The sequence below is a fragment of the Narcine bancroftii genome, chromosome 10 (genome assembly GCF_036971445.1).
Source record: "Narcine bancroftii isolate sNarBan1 chromosome 10, sNarBan1.hap1, whole genome shotgun sequence".
NCBI classification, from domain to species: Eukaryota; Metazoa; Chordata; class Chondrichthyes; order Torpediniformes; family Narcinidae; genus Narcine; species Narcine bancroftii.
This window is the reverse complement of record NC_091478.1, coordinates 69,586,486-69,601,993: the sequence shown is the minus strand read 5'-3', so window position 1 is coordinate 69,601,993 and position 15,508 is coordinate 69,586,486. Positions and strand designations below refer to the sequence as shown.

The 15,508-nt window shown below is 41.6% G+C and overlaps 1 long non-coding RNA gene across 1 annotated transcript; it reads right to left on the bottom strand.

Moving 5' to 3' along the window:
- Positions 1-338: 338 nt before the first annotated feature.
- Positions 339-15,411, bottom strand: LOC138744711 (uncharacterized). Its single transcript, XR_011345713.1, has 3 exons — positions 12,477-15,411; positions 8,962-9,027; positions 339-6,468 (listed from the first exon to the last, which is right to left on the bottom strand). It is a non-coding gene; the product is annotated as an uncharacterized lncRNA (long non-coding RNA).
- Between the last annotated feature and the right edge of the window lie 97 nt (positions 15,412-15,508).

Here is a 15,508-nt window from a genome sequence, read left to right as displayed (position 1 = left end):
ACTCCACTACTAATACTGGAAGGTTATTCCAGTCCCTAACTATTCACTACATAAAAATGATTTTTCTTCATTTCTTTTTGTTCTTTGCAAATGGCCTATGTTTTTGACCAGACTCTCAATAGGCCTACTCCCTGTTATTCCTCCACCTACCCATTCCCTTTGTCTTCTTTCCTCCAGCTCTCCACCCTCTTCCCTCTCCATTAAGTCATTTCCCCCCCCCCCCTTTGCTGGTGTGCCCTCCCTCCTTTATCCACTCTGTGGGAATGCTCCTCCCTTCCACCTCCTGCCTACATTTTGTCATACTTTGATGAAGGCTTAAGCCTGAAACATTGGTTATTTATCTTTACTACATAAAGTACATTGACCTGCTGAGTTTCTCCAACATTGTGTTTTTACTTCAATCATTGGCTCTGCAGACTTTTATTTGTTACTTTTTAGCAAGAACTTTCATGATTTTTAAATACCTCTATAATGTTCCTTCAAACCTCATCCCTTCCAAGGAGAAAAACCTCAGATATACCAATCTATCCACATAACTAATCTCCTGAATCATTTTGGTTAAAATCTCTTCTTCACCCTCTCTAGAACTTTAACGTCTTTCTGAAAGTGTGGTGCCTGGAGCTTGACAATTGTGGCTGAACCAGTATATTTAAAGGTTTGTAGCGAAGTTGAGTTGATGTATATTCTGGGACGTATGTACATTCTATGGAGTCTAGTGCAAGACTGACACCTCAAGGCTACTGTCATATAGACAGGAAGTGACATCATCAGTTATGTCATCAGTCCAGATTAAAAACCTGTGCTGGATGCAGGTTAATTTCCCGCGTTTTCCACAGCACATTCACCATTTTGCGAGCCGGTTCGCTTGCTGGTAAGTGGGTTGCCACATGAACCCCCTCCCCCAGAACCGGCAATCCTGCTGCAGACTTCCAAAGTCTGTATATTTTTTTGTTTGCCTTCTTCTCTGCTGAGGCACCTGAACCACAACTGGTTTGTCCATATCCAGATGGGCAGGTTTGAAGCTTCCTCCCATGCCCAAAATGTATGTTGAAGGAACCCTCATACAGATGCTGAAATGGGGCTCAGTGTCCTCCTTTCTGTACGAAAACGTACTTTCAGTCCTGCAAGTTCTAGGGTATATAGGACCTGGCCTGACTGTGTTAAAATGTCGGTGTAGGTGCTAAATAATTGAGCATTTCATGGAGCTTGCTTAGCACTGTTGCAGGCATCTCCTCCTGTCCTCGTGAGTCTGATACAAATTCTCCTGGAACCATCAGGGGCGTGCCGTAGACCAGTTCTACTGGTGAGGCATCTATATCGTCCTAAGGTGCCGTTTGTATGCCCAAGAGTACCCACAGCAATTCGTCAGCCCAGTTAGGTCCCTGCAGATGCACCATAAGGGCCAATTTCAAATGCCTGTGGAACTTTTCCACTAGTCTGTTGGATTGTGAGTGGTACGCAGTTGTGTGTTGCAACTTGGTTCCAAGCAGGGTGGCCATTACTGACCACAGGCATGACATGAATTTGGTACCTCTATCAGACATGATGTGTGCTGGCAGACCAAAACCTGCCATCCAGGCAGAAATGAGGGCCCTGGAGCAGGTTTCAGTAGTCACGTCTGCCAGTGGAACAGCCTCTGGCCACCGCGTGGCCTGATCCACTATAGTAAGAAGAAAACGAGAACCACGTGACACCTCCAATACTTCGGCTCAAAAGATTGTAGTGGGGCTTTCGTGTGTTGCTGGATTTGAAAGTTTGGCAATGTGCATGTCTTCACCTAATTGCTGACCTGTTTTCGAAGGCCATGCCACACAAATCTGTTGGCTACCATCTGGACAGACAAATACCACGTCAAATAACTGCCGCCTCCAGGCCACCGGAACAATTGGGTGAGGACGACCTCTAGATACATCTCACAGGAGTTTGAGCTCCCCAGACCTACCGGAATTTCTTCCAGCTTCAGGTTCGTGTCTCCTGTTCCAAAATGTGGAATTTCTTTATCTGCCTGTTGCGCTTTTGTCAACATAATCCACCCCTTGGGCCAGGCGAGAAAGCGCATCTGCCACTATGTTAGCCTTTCCTGAGATGTTTTCAATGGCCAATGTGAACTCAGAAATATATGATAAATGTCTCTGTTGACGAGCCAACCATGGATCTGATACCTTAGTGAAGGCAAATGTAAGTGGCTTGTGGTCCATAAAAGCTGTGAAATGCCTGGCTTCCAGAAAGTACCCATAATGTCGGATAGCTAGGTACATTGTCATCAATTCTCAATCAAAAGCACTGCCCTTGGTCTTAGGTGCTTGCTAAAGAAAGCCTATGGTTTCCAATGCCCATCGACGTACTGTTCAAGCACCCCTCCCTCTGCCCTACTGGACGCATCCTCTGTCAGGGCTGTCGGAACATCTGTTCTTCATTGGACTGGCAATACAACCAGAGCTTCCCTGTCAGTCTCAAACTCTGTTGATGATTCTTTGTCCCAAGTGACATCCCTTACCTTGCCTGACACCAGGCGAAGAAGGGGCGCATGATGCGAGCCGCTGATGGTAGGAACCAGTGATAAAAGTTAACCATTCCAATGAACTCCTGGAGGCCTTTAACTGTGCTGGGCTTAACGAATGCTTGGATTGCCTTGACCTTTGCCGGTAGTGGCTTTGCTCCATGTTTGTTGATACTATGGCGTAGAAAGTCAATGGTCACTAACCCGAATTGACACGGCCGGGTTGATGGACAGTTCAAACTCATCCAAATGAGTGAAAAGCTTGCACAGGTGGGACAGATGTTCCTGATTATTGCGACTAGCAATAAGAATGTCATCTAGGTATATGAAGGAAAAGTCAAGATCACTTCCCACTTTGTCCATCAAACGTTGGAAAGTCTGCACGGCATTCTTGAGTCCAAAAGACATCCTTTTGAATTCAAAAAGGCCAAAGGGTGTAACAATAGCCATTTTTGGAAATGTCATTCAGGTGGACCAGGATCTGATGATATCCCCAGACCATGTCAATCTTGGAAAAGATACGGGGTCCCTACAGGTTGGACACAAAGTCCTGTAAATACAGTACTGGGTAGGTGCAGTAACCTTGTTCAACCTGCGGTAATCACTGCAGGGTGTCCATCCGCCTGTGGCCTTGGGTACCATATTGAGCAGGGAGACCAAGGAGCTATCCGACCATTGTACAATACTGTTACGAGCCCAGAGGACCCCAAAACTCAGCAGCAATAGACATTCACCAAGACAAATGGTTACTTAAACAAAAATTCGTTTAAGTTATCTTTAAACATGAAAACAGAATCACACTTTAACTTATCACTATTGACTTAACTAACCTAATTTAACCCCCTTCTAATTCTAAGTGCAAGTGTATGTAATGTATATGAAAGTGCAGAAAAGTTCTTTGGTTCACAGTCCAATCTCACTTCTCATTCTTCCAAGTTCACTGGTTGCAGGCAATTCTTATACTGTGCACAGAATTTAACATTTATAAAGTTCACTAGGCTTTGGTGCTTGAAAGGTAAATGGTTACCACTCAGGAAGGTTCTTGTCAGTTTTCAGAGAGAGATTTGTTGTTCGCTGGACACCCACAACTGATTTCTTTTAATCAGTGTCTTGCTGAAGAAACTCGCCCCATCAGGGTTTTCCAGATGATAACCTCTTTCTTTCAGGTCACTACAGAGTTCATTTTTGTTTCTCTTATTTCAAGTGAAACATTAGACAGCCAGTCCTCTCCTCTTGCATGAACCACAAGGGCTTTGACCAGGCTGAACTGAGCACTCACAACCCGTCTTCTAAATGGGGTTTTCCACAAGCTTGCCAGCTTGTCCTGTTGCAGTCCCAGCTGCTGCTGCTGACTGTCAGACTGTAGAACTGAATTCCTCTCTCTCTCTCTGAGAGAAAAGCTGTTTTACTCTCTCTGCTTGGAAAACCACATGATCCTCTTAGAACAGCAAGTTCTACTCCAGACAATCTGTGGCCTCTACAAGTTCTTTCATCTGTTGCTTTTTTGTAAACAACAATCCATTAGTGAAGTCTCTTGGACATTCTCCAAAGCTTTTTTTGGGGCTGACGTGTCTAGCATGAACAGAGCGACAGTATTTTAAATAAGATCTGTTTTAAATGTTTGTATGTGACTTATACTAAAAAACCTTCCCCAATTTATCTCCCAAAAACATATCTATATACAATACAAACACAACATAATCTGTCACAATACCCATGTCCTCCATCCTTTCAAACTCCTCTTTTGCTAGATGAAGTGTATCTGAGGGAGCCTGCAAGTTCAGGCATGCAGCGGTGGCCCTTCAGTTGGTACGTGGTGCTGCACCCCATGTTTCAGCATCGCCAAGGTAAATTGCGGCATAATTATTGTGGGGAATTCTGCCAATAACATGGCAAATTCATTCTCCAAAAGAGTAATGGAGTCAAAATGCGGGGCTAGTAGCTTGGCCTCATGTAGGTGAAGGTCTGAAAAGTGTTGGTATGAATGAGCCTTCTTCCCTCTAGATCAATCTGCAGGCCACGTGCTCTGAGAAAATCAGCTCCAAGTAGCGGTTGTGCAACTACGGACAATGTGAACATCCATGTGAACTTAGTATCACCAAACTGAAGTGGGATCCTACGCGTGTCAAATGTCTGGATAGTACTGCAGTTTGTGGCTTTCACTTATGGCCCAGGTTTTTTGTTACATGTGAAATGCCCTGAAGGGGGCAGCCAGAATATCTATCCCAGTCATATAAAAGACTATCTTGATGACCACCCATTGCAGCATTAGCGACAGCTGTCCCTGGCATTTCCCTGAAACGCACAGGGAAGTCGGCTGCGGTGAACTTCTGTGCCCCATCATTGATGGTAGAAATACCATCGTCCAGTTGTCTCCTGGCTTACTGGCAGTCTGACCATGGATTTGATCAACCTTGCTGCCAGTCTAATGTTGGAGTTGTATGGACCTGCTGCTGTGAACAGGATCTAGTGACAAGTCCTACAGATGTCATGCTTTCTTGATTAGCCCACCATAGAATGTCAGCACAGGCTGTGACTCTCCGTGGATCCCTGAAACCCCCATCTGCCAGCAGCATGTGGATATCTTCTGGCAACTGCTCCAAGAAAGCCTTCTTGAACATGAGGCAGGGCCTATGCCATTCCACTAGTGCCAGAATTTAATTCATTAGTGTGGAAGGGGTCCTGTCTCCCAAGCCATCCAAGTGAAGTAAACAGGCTGCTGCAGGAAATTGGAAACTCGGCATGTTGTCTCTTGATCCAGGACACTTACCATGTAGGATCAGATGTTATCTTCCCCTAATGGAATTGGGCTTCTGCTTGGTCAAATCATACACATGGTTGTGAAGTCCAAAACGGTGGTAGTTTCAGATACAAGGCATGCATTGAAGAAATATTTTCCATTTTGGGGTCCAAATATCGTTTGGACTGTCGGGGTCACCAATGCAGCGAAGTATTCTAATCTGAGCTATTCTAGACATTGGTGTACACGTTGTGGAATCACTGAACACGTGGTCGAGTTGATGTATATACTGGGAAGTCAATGTAGAGTCTAGTGCAAGACTGGTAGCTCCAGGCTTGCATGCTGGGCTTATATACATCACTGCTTCCGTCACATGGACAGGAAGTGACATCGTAATTGATGTCATCAGTCCAGATAAAAACCTGCATTGGATGAAGATCATTTTCCATGTTTTCCACAGCAGAAATGCCATTTTGGGAGCCAGTTCACTTGCTGTTAAGTGAGTCACCACAGGTTCATCTCAAGATTGGTTTAAGCAAAACCACTACGACCCATTTAACAAACTCATTACTGTTACTCAATCACAATGAAACAAAACAGTAAACCTAAAGCTAGAAATCATCAATATCTCAAGTTGGGACCCTTTATCAAGCCATGTCTGCCCCTGGATGCTTCATAACCCATCTCCTTGTTTACTCAAGATTCCAGCATCTGCAGTTTTTGTGCTTTCCTTCAGTAAAGCTATCTGTATGTTTTGCTAGTACGTACAATTAAAAGATTGTTAAGCTTATTCACAAGAGACAGCAAAAATAAAATTATTAAACTTGTATTTTGTTTAGTCCCAAGACATAAAAGCAAAACATTATTTCACTTCATGGTAATTTCCATGCCTTCTGATGAAGCATCATATCCCTCAATAGTTCCCCAAGATCTGGAATTGGGCCTTTGAATACATTTGTTATAAGAGGGATTGATTTGGTGATACTGAGCAACCTTGTATTACCAAATTTAAATAAATTAAATGCAGATAACTGATATACAATGAACAATACGATAAACTGTAAATAGTCACACTATCTTAAGAATCCAGGATATAACTGTTCTCTTCTTTCCCACTTTTTGCCACTTGATCCATGATGTCGGAGCTTTGTGTGCACATTCCAGAAATCTGGAGTTGACATGCAGCCAGTCTGACACCCATTGGAGTCAGTTGGGTATGGATGGAGCCCTGATAGTGGAAAAAAAGGAACAAAATACTGAGTGCGGAGTGTTTCCAACTGTTCTATTTTCATTTCAGATCACCAACATTTCCTGATTTGTTGATTTTTTAATGATTGGGATGTTGCTCTGGGACAGGTTACTGATATTGCTTGCCTATTTTGCAAGTGGATTTGGCAGCAATAACATTGGTGATATTTCTCTACTGATCCAAGTACCTATTGGTAATGCAAAACTCAGAAGCATACAGAATGACATGGAGATAAGAAACAGCAGCACCAGTAGTCCCATTGTCCCCTTGAGTCTACCTCACCTCTTGAAGAATGTGGATTGCCAGGGAAGACAGCAGTATCCCTGATGATTTCATTTGTGAGAAGTGCATCCAGCTGCAGTTCCTGACAAACAAAATTAAGGAATTGGAACTGTATTTGGATGAACTCCAGATCATTTGGGAGGCTGAGAAGGTGATAGACAGTAGTTGCAGGGACGCTATCACACTTATGAGGAAGGAGGAAGATAGCTGGGTGACTGTCAGGAGAGGGAAAGGGAACAGACAGGCAATGTAGGGCACCCCTGTAGCCATTCCCCTCAAATAACAAGTATATGGAGGGACTATTGGGGTTAAAGGAATTTTAGATATGAGAATAGTGGAAATATTTTATGTTTTAGAAATGTCTTATAATGTGTTCAAAAAAAGAAAGCAGAAATGGAAAAGAAGGGAAGGTGGTGATGAGGAAACGGAAAGGAAAGATAAACAAAGTATGAAATTACTATGTTGAACTATATGATTTTAAATATTAATGGAATATATAACCAAATCAAAAGGAAGACACTGTTAAATTTACTGAAAAAAGAAAAAATTGATATAGCATTCATACAAGAAACACATCTAACTGAAGTGGAACACAAGAAATTAAAGAGAGATTGGATAGGACATGTAACAGCAGCATCATATAATTCAAAAGCCAGAGGAGTAGCTATATTAATCAATAAAAATGTACCAATCAAAATAGAAGAGGAAATAATAGATCCAGCAGGGAGATATGTAATGATAAAATGTCAGATATATTCCGAGTTTTGGAATTTACTCAATGTATATTCACCTAATGAAGAAGATCAAAAATGTATGCACGATATCTTTTTGAAGATAGCAGATACGCAAGGGAACATACTAATAGGAGGGGACTTTAACCTTCATTTGGACACAAACATGGATAAAACTGGAAAAAAAAACTAACAGAAAGAACAAAGTAACCAAATTTATAATTAAATCGATGTAAGAAATGCAACTTTTGGATATATGGAGGAAACAACACCCAAAGGAAAAGGAATATTCATATTATTCGGGCAGACATAAAACTTACTCAAGGATAGACCTATTCCTGTTATCAGCCCACATTCAAGGGAGAGTTAGGAAAATGGAATATAAAGCTAGACTATTATCGGACCACTCACCCCTGTTATTGGCAATAGAGCTAGAGGACATCCCACCAAGAATGTATAGATGGAGATTAAAATCCATGCTACTTAAAAGACAGGATTTTAGAGAATTAATTGAACGACAAATTAAAATGTACTTTGAAATAAATACGGAATCAGTGAAAGATAAGTTTATACTATGGGACGCAATGAAAGTGTTCATCAGAGGGCAAATAATAAGTTATGTAACTAAGATGAAGAAGGACTACAATCGGGAAACAGAACAGTTGGAAAGGGAAATAACAAATATAGAAAAAGAATTAGCAATAAAGGAAGATACAACTAAAAGAAGAGAATTGGCAGATAAAAAAATAAAATATGAAACACTACAAACATATAAGGTGGAGAAGAACATAATGAAGACAAAACAGAAATATTATGAGCTAGGAGAAAAAACACACAAAATTCTAGCGTGGCAGCTTAAGACAGAACAAACTAAAAGAATGGTATTTGCATTAAGGAAAAAGGATAAACAAATTACATATAATCCAACGGAGATCAATGAAAACTTCACGGAATTCTACGAGCAACTATATCAAACTGAAAACGAGGGGAAAGAAAACAAAATAGATGAATTTCTAACTAAAATGAACTACCGAAATTACAAACAGAGGAGCAAAATAAATTAATAAAACCATTTAAAATAGAAGAATTACAGGAGATATTAAAAAAAACTACCGAACCATAAAACACCAGGAGAGGATGGATTCCCAATAGAATTCTATAAAACATTTAAAGACTTATTAATTCCTCCCCTCCTGGAAGTAATCAACCAGATTTATAAAACACAAAGCATACCAGATTCATGCAAAACAGCAATAATTACAGTAATACCAAAGACAGGGAAAGATCCACTTGCACCAGCGCCATATAGACCAATATCTCTACTTAACACAGATTATAAGATAATAGCTAAACTATTAGCAAACAGATTGTCCGACTATGTACCAAAAATAGTAAATCTAGACCAAACTGGATTTATTAAAAAAAGACGAACAACAGACAATATCTGTAAATTTATTACCTTAATTCATGCAGTAGAAGGAAATAAAACTCCAACAGTAGCGGTTGCTTTGGATGCAGAGAAGGCCTTTGACAGAGTAGAATGTAATTACTTATTCAAAGTACTACAAAAATTCAGCCTACCAGAGAAATATAATAATTGGATTAAAGCATTATATAAGGGGCCATTGGCAAAAGTGACAGTAAATGGATATATATCAAAACAATTTAACTTAAGCAGATCAACAAGGCAGGGATGTCCACTATCTCCCTCACTGTTCGCATTAGCTTTCGAACCACTAGCAGAACTGATAAGAACAGAAAATAAAATAAGAGGGATAAAAATAAAAGAGAAGGAATATAAAATCAGTCTATTTGCAGATGACGTTATAATATACTTAACAGAACCAGAAATATCAATAAAAGAATTACATAAGAAATTGAAGGAATATGGAGAAGTATCGGGGTACACGATCAACGCAAATAAAAGTGAAGCAATGCCAATGAATAATGCGGATTTCACAAAGTTTAAGAAAGAATTGTCATTTAGATGGCAAACACAAGCAATGCGATACCTAGGTATACAACTAAATAAAAACCTCGGCCATCTACATACACTCAATTACTATCCATTGATGAAAAAATTACAAGACGACTTAGAGCATTGGAAAGACTTACCAGTAACACTGATAGGAAGGATAAACTGTATTAAAATAAATATTTTCCCAAGGATACAATACCTATTTCAGTCATTACCAATACACCTAACAAAGAAATTCTTCAAGAAGTTAAAGAAAATAATAAGGAAATTCTTATGGAAAGGGGGGAAACCGAGGATAGCACTAGATAAATTAACAGAATGGTACAAACAAGGAGGCTTAAAACTACCAAACTTTAAGAATTATTATAGAGCCGCACAATTAAGATACCTATCAGATTTTTATCAAACAAGGGAAAAACCAGATTGGACCAGATTAGAACTAGATAAAATAGGGGAGAAGATACCTGAACATATACTATATAAATGGGATGAAAAATTGGTGCAACGTAGAAATTCACCGGTATTGCATCATCTGCTCAACATTTGGAAGAAGATTCATGTAGAAAGGAATAAAACAAATTACCAACTACCAAAATTAATATTGACGCTATATCAGCTAATCCCTTTAACAATAGATAACCTTTCCTTTAGAGAATAGGAGAGAAAAGGGATCAAAGAATAGAAAATTGTTTTTCGGGAAATAAATTATTATCCTTTGAACAAATGAAGGATAAATATAATATAACTCACGATACAATGTTTGCATACTACCAACTGAAATCCTACTTGAAGGACAAATTGGGAAACAGTCTGAGGTTACCAGAAGGAAGCAATTTTGAATGTGTGATTACAGACACAATGATAATTTAAAGAATTTGTAACAAACATGTACATCAAACTGCAAGAAAAGGAGAACGAGGAAACAAACGGTAAACCTAAACAAAAATGGGAACAAGATCTAAACATAAAGATAAAGAATGAAACATGGGAGAAGCTATGCTTCGGAACTATGAGAAATACACTAAAAACGAGGTTATGCATGATACAATATAACTGGATACACAGGCTATACATCACACATCAAAAGTTAAATAAATGGGACCCAACAGTATCAGACAGATGTTTTCGCTGTAAAAAGGAAACGGGAACAACAATTCATGCAATTTGGACATGTGAGAAAGTGGAAAAATTTTGGGAAGATCTCAACCAGATATTAAATAAAATCACAAAAAGCAATATACCAAAAAAACCCAGAGATCTTCCTCCTAAGTAATATAAGAAACAAAGAATTTGGACTCGATTTGGATGGAGCACAAAAAAAATTTGTTATGATAGCCCTAGCTGTAGCAAAAAAATGTATTATGTCAACCTGGAAATTAGAAGACAACTTGAGAATAGAACAATGGTATATAGAAATGAATAAATGTATTCCATTAGAAAAAATAACATATAATTTAAGAAATAACATTACAATATTCGAACAAATATGGGAGCCATACATGAAACACAATAGAGAAACCCTACCGTGGACTTCCACCACCTAAAATGACAGAAGGAGATAACAAAAAAAACTTGACTCAGTAAAATTTCTTGTTTATTTTTATTAAGTGACAACATTGTTTAATGGGTTTAATGTATCTTATAGATTGAACTATAAATAAATGGGGAAGGGGTTTAGGGAGGGGGAAAAAATGACACTGTATATATTTAAGAAGAAAAATGTCTATGTATCTTGGTCAATATGGTTTATAGTGTGTAAAAAAAATATATTAATTTTGGTAGTTGATAATGTTTTTTTCCTTTCTAAATGAATCTTCTTCCAAATGTTGAGCAGATGGTGCAGTACTGGTGAATTCCAATGTTACACCAGCTTTTCATCCCACTTATATAGTATATGTTCAGGTACCTTCTCCCCTAATTTGTCTCGCTCTAATCTGGTCCAATCTGGTTTTTCCCTTGTTTGATAAAAATCTGATAGGTATCTTAATTGTGCGGCACTATAATAACTCTTAAAGTTTGGTAGCTGTAAGCCCCCTTGTTTGTACCATTCTGTTAATTTATCTAGTGCTATTCTCGGTTTCCCCCCTTTCCATAAGAAATTCCTTATTATTTTGTTTAGCTCCTTGAAGAATTTCTGTTAGGTGAATTGGTAACGATTGAAATAGGTATTGTATCCTTGGAAAGATATTCATTTTAATGCAATTTACCCTTCCTATCACTGTTAGTGGTAAATCTTTCCAATGTTCTAAGTCATGTTGTAATTTCTTCATTAATGGCTGATAGTAGATGGCCTAGATTATTCTCTAGTCTAATACCTAGGTATTGAATTGCTTGTGTTTGCCATTTACATGGTGATTCTTTCTTAAACTTTGTGAAATCCACATTATTCATTGGCATCGCTTCACTTTTATTTGCGTTGATCTTGTACCCCGATACTTCTCCATATTCCTTCAATTTCTTATGTAATTCTTTTATTGATAATTCTGGTTCTGTTAAGTATACTATGATGTCATCTGCAAATAGACTGATTTTATATTCCTTCTCTTTTATTTTTATCCCTCTTATTTTATTTTCTGTTCTTATCAGTTCTGCCAGTGGTTCTATAGCTAACGCGAACAGTGAGGGAGATAGTGGACATCCCTGCCTAGTTGACCTGCTTAATTTAAATTGGTTTGATATATATCCATTTACTGTCACCTTCACCAATGGTCCCTTATATAATGCTTTAATCCAATTAATTACCAGAAGGAAGCAGTTTTGAATATGTGATTACAGACACAATGATAATTAAAAGATTTATTACAAACATGTACATCAAACTGCAAGAGAAAGAGAATGATGAAATAAGCTGTAAATCCAAACAAAAGTGGGAACAAGATCTAAACATAAAGATAAAGAATGAAACATCCTGGCTCAAACATCTGAGGAAGTGCTTTAGTGTGAGATTGCATTTTGGACTCTTGGCAGAGTGTGCAGGTCTTAGTCCACTGACTAACCTGCTTGTGGAGCCTGTGCTAGACGAACCTGCTGGCCACCATCTTTACTGTGATTCTGATGGTCGGATGCGCCAAGTTGTGCACCAAGTCAAAGAGCTGCAGTTTCCATGCCGCCAGCATGATGGGGCAGGGTTTGCTAGTGAAGATGTTGCAGAGGAGTGTCTGGTTGCCAGGGGTGATGACGACATCCTCCAGTCACAGCCCAGAAAGCACTGTCCAGTACCCTGAGATCATCATTGTCGTCGTGTTGTGCCCTGGCTTGGGCTGAATAGTCTATGCCCTGGGATAGGGAATGAACAGATTTGATGGTGTGATGGGAGAGTGCATCAGCCACCACAATGCTCTTTCCGGCAATGTGTTGGATGTCTGTGGTGTATTCGGACACAGAAAAAGTGCCTCTGCTGCCTGGCCAACCACAGGTCAGACACTTTGTGGAAGGCGAAAGTCAGTGGTTTGGGGTCTGTGAAGACCTTGAATTGTCTGCCTTCCAGAAAGTGTCAGAAGTGCCTGACCGTCAGATACAGCGCCAATAGCACCCGGTCAAAGGCGCTATATTTAAGTTCAGGTAGCCGGAGATGCCTGCTGAAAAAAGGCCAAGGGCTGCCATTTCCCATCGATCAGCTGTTCGAGGACTCCTGACCACTGTGCTGGAGGCATCCACTGTGAGGGTGGTCGGTGCCTCTGATCAGGGATGAACAAAAAGGGTGGCATCCTTCACCTTCTTGAATGCCTCCGAGGCCTCCCCATCCCAGGCAATGTCTTTAATTTTTCCTGCCATGAGCGCAAAAAGGGGGCACATAATCAAAGTTGTTGCTGATATGCATCGATGGTAGAAGCCTGAGCTGACAATTGGTGGGGTTAATGGTCCATCTGAACCCCTACAGGCGGGTGAACAGTTGCCTGAGTTGGGCTGTGTGCTCTGAATGGTGGCAGCTGGCAATAAGTATATTGTCCAGGTAGATGAACACGAATGGGAGGACTTGGTCCACCACATCCTTCAGCTGCTGAAAAGTCTGAGCAGCATTCTTAAGCCCAAAGGGCATGCTCATGAATTTGAACAGGCTGAAGGGGATGATTCTGGCAGTTTTGGGTACGTCCTTGGGGGTGCACTTGAATTTGATGATAACCCCTGATTAAATCAGCTTTTGAAAACACCCATCCCCCTTGTAATAAGTCTTGAATATGGAGCACAGGGGTATCTGTCTAGTGTAGTGGCCTCATTGAGGTGTCAGTAATCACCACACGGCCTCCGCCCTCCTGCTGCCTTCAGGACCATGTGCAGGGGGAGGCCCAGGGCTGTCCAACCAGCACATTATCCCCAACTCCTCCATTTTCTTAAATTCCTCTTTGACAAGGGCAAGCTTTTTTTTGGGGGGGGGGGGAAGAAAGGTGGCACACTCTGGCATGGAGGAAGAGGGCCTCAGTGAGGATGTGGTGCCTTACTCTGTGCTTCAGTTCTGCGGAGAATTGTGGCACCACGATTGCGGATAACTCCACCAGGATACGTGTGAAGACATCATTGGACAGCATGACGAAGTTGAGAGGGGCCCAATAGTTTGGCTTCCCCCAGGGGCATCATTTGAAAAAATATGGCGTGCACCAAATGCTGCCCTTTCGAGTCTACCAGCAGGCGCGCAGGAAATCAGCGGTTGCACCACTGCAGCGTCAGTAAAAGCTTACTTAAAATTGGTGGCCAACAAATCGAAGGGGGATTGTGCGGGTATAGAGGTGCTGTTCGCTACCCTCGGCGCTGGGCCCTGGTTGGCATTGTGGGTGTCAGAGGCCATTATGGGGGGGGGGAAGAATACTTATTTTGGATCAGGTGTCCACAAGGAACCGCCTTCCTGACAGAGAGACCCACATGTGAAGGAGGCTGTCACAATGGCCAACTGTTGCAGTCATTAACAACAGCTGGGCATGGTGTTTTCCAGAAACATGCAGGGTGGGTGGCATCGATGCCCCCCCCCCCCACCCTATCATTGATGGAAATAATATGGCTGGGTAGAGGAGTCCACTTGCCTCTCCATCTGCTGTGGTCTTGTTGCTGGCTGGGGTCAGGACTTGGTGATCTGTTCCACCGAGATGTCGTTTTCTTTCTTCGCTCTGCAGAGCATGTCCGTCTGGGCTGCGACTTTGCTCTGGCAGCTGCTCTAGGAAAATCTGCTCAAAGAGAAGGCAAGGCTTGTGCCCCTTGGCGAGTGCAAGCATCTCGCTCATGAGGGAGGATGGGGCCCTGTCCCCCAAACTGTCCAAGTGCAGCAGACAGGTGGCACGCCAGTGCCGTCATAGCCCGAAAGTGTGGGTTAGTGGCACCGTATTTGCCTTGCACTGGAAGCTGCCATAGGAAATCGATGGCCCTCACTGCTGTGTCCCGGTCAAGCGAGCTCACTACGTAGTAGTCGCAGATGCTGTTGTTCATCTGTCGAAGGTGAAACTGGGCCCTACTCGATCAATACGTGTGGCTGCAATGCCCAGAACATTGGCAGCTTGAGCATGGCCGAGAGGAGAGCTGCTTGGTCCGTTATCTTCTGGCCCAACTGGCAGTTGGGCCCGTCAGTTTGTCCTTATAGCCTTTTTAAAACGGAACAACATGAGCCAACCCTCCTTGTGCCAACCATGATAATAAATATATCTGCCAGGACTCCTCCAATTTCTCCCAGAGCTTCCCACATTCGACCAGGTCCTGGGAACCTAGCTACCTTTATGCATTTTCAGATCCCAAGCACTGCCTCTTTTGTCATGCAGACTCTCTTGAAGACAGCATGATCATGCCAATAACTTTATCCCTCCCCACCAACATAAGTGGTCCAGGCTGAGCTTCACACAGGTATTGGCGCCTCTTCCCGGCCTGCAGACACAAGAACCTCGAACCTGCTGAATTAATTAAGTGGATCGAGTAAATCAGTGGGAGAAACATTTCGGCCGGCCTTTTAACGCCGCTCGTCCCTGCAGCAGTGGGGGGGGGTTTGGTTCGTCATGACCTGATTGGATCGCTGGCACCGACGGCCCGGGACGCGCCCTGTCGTTGGTTG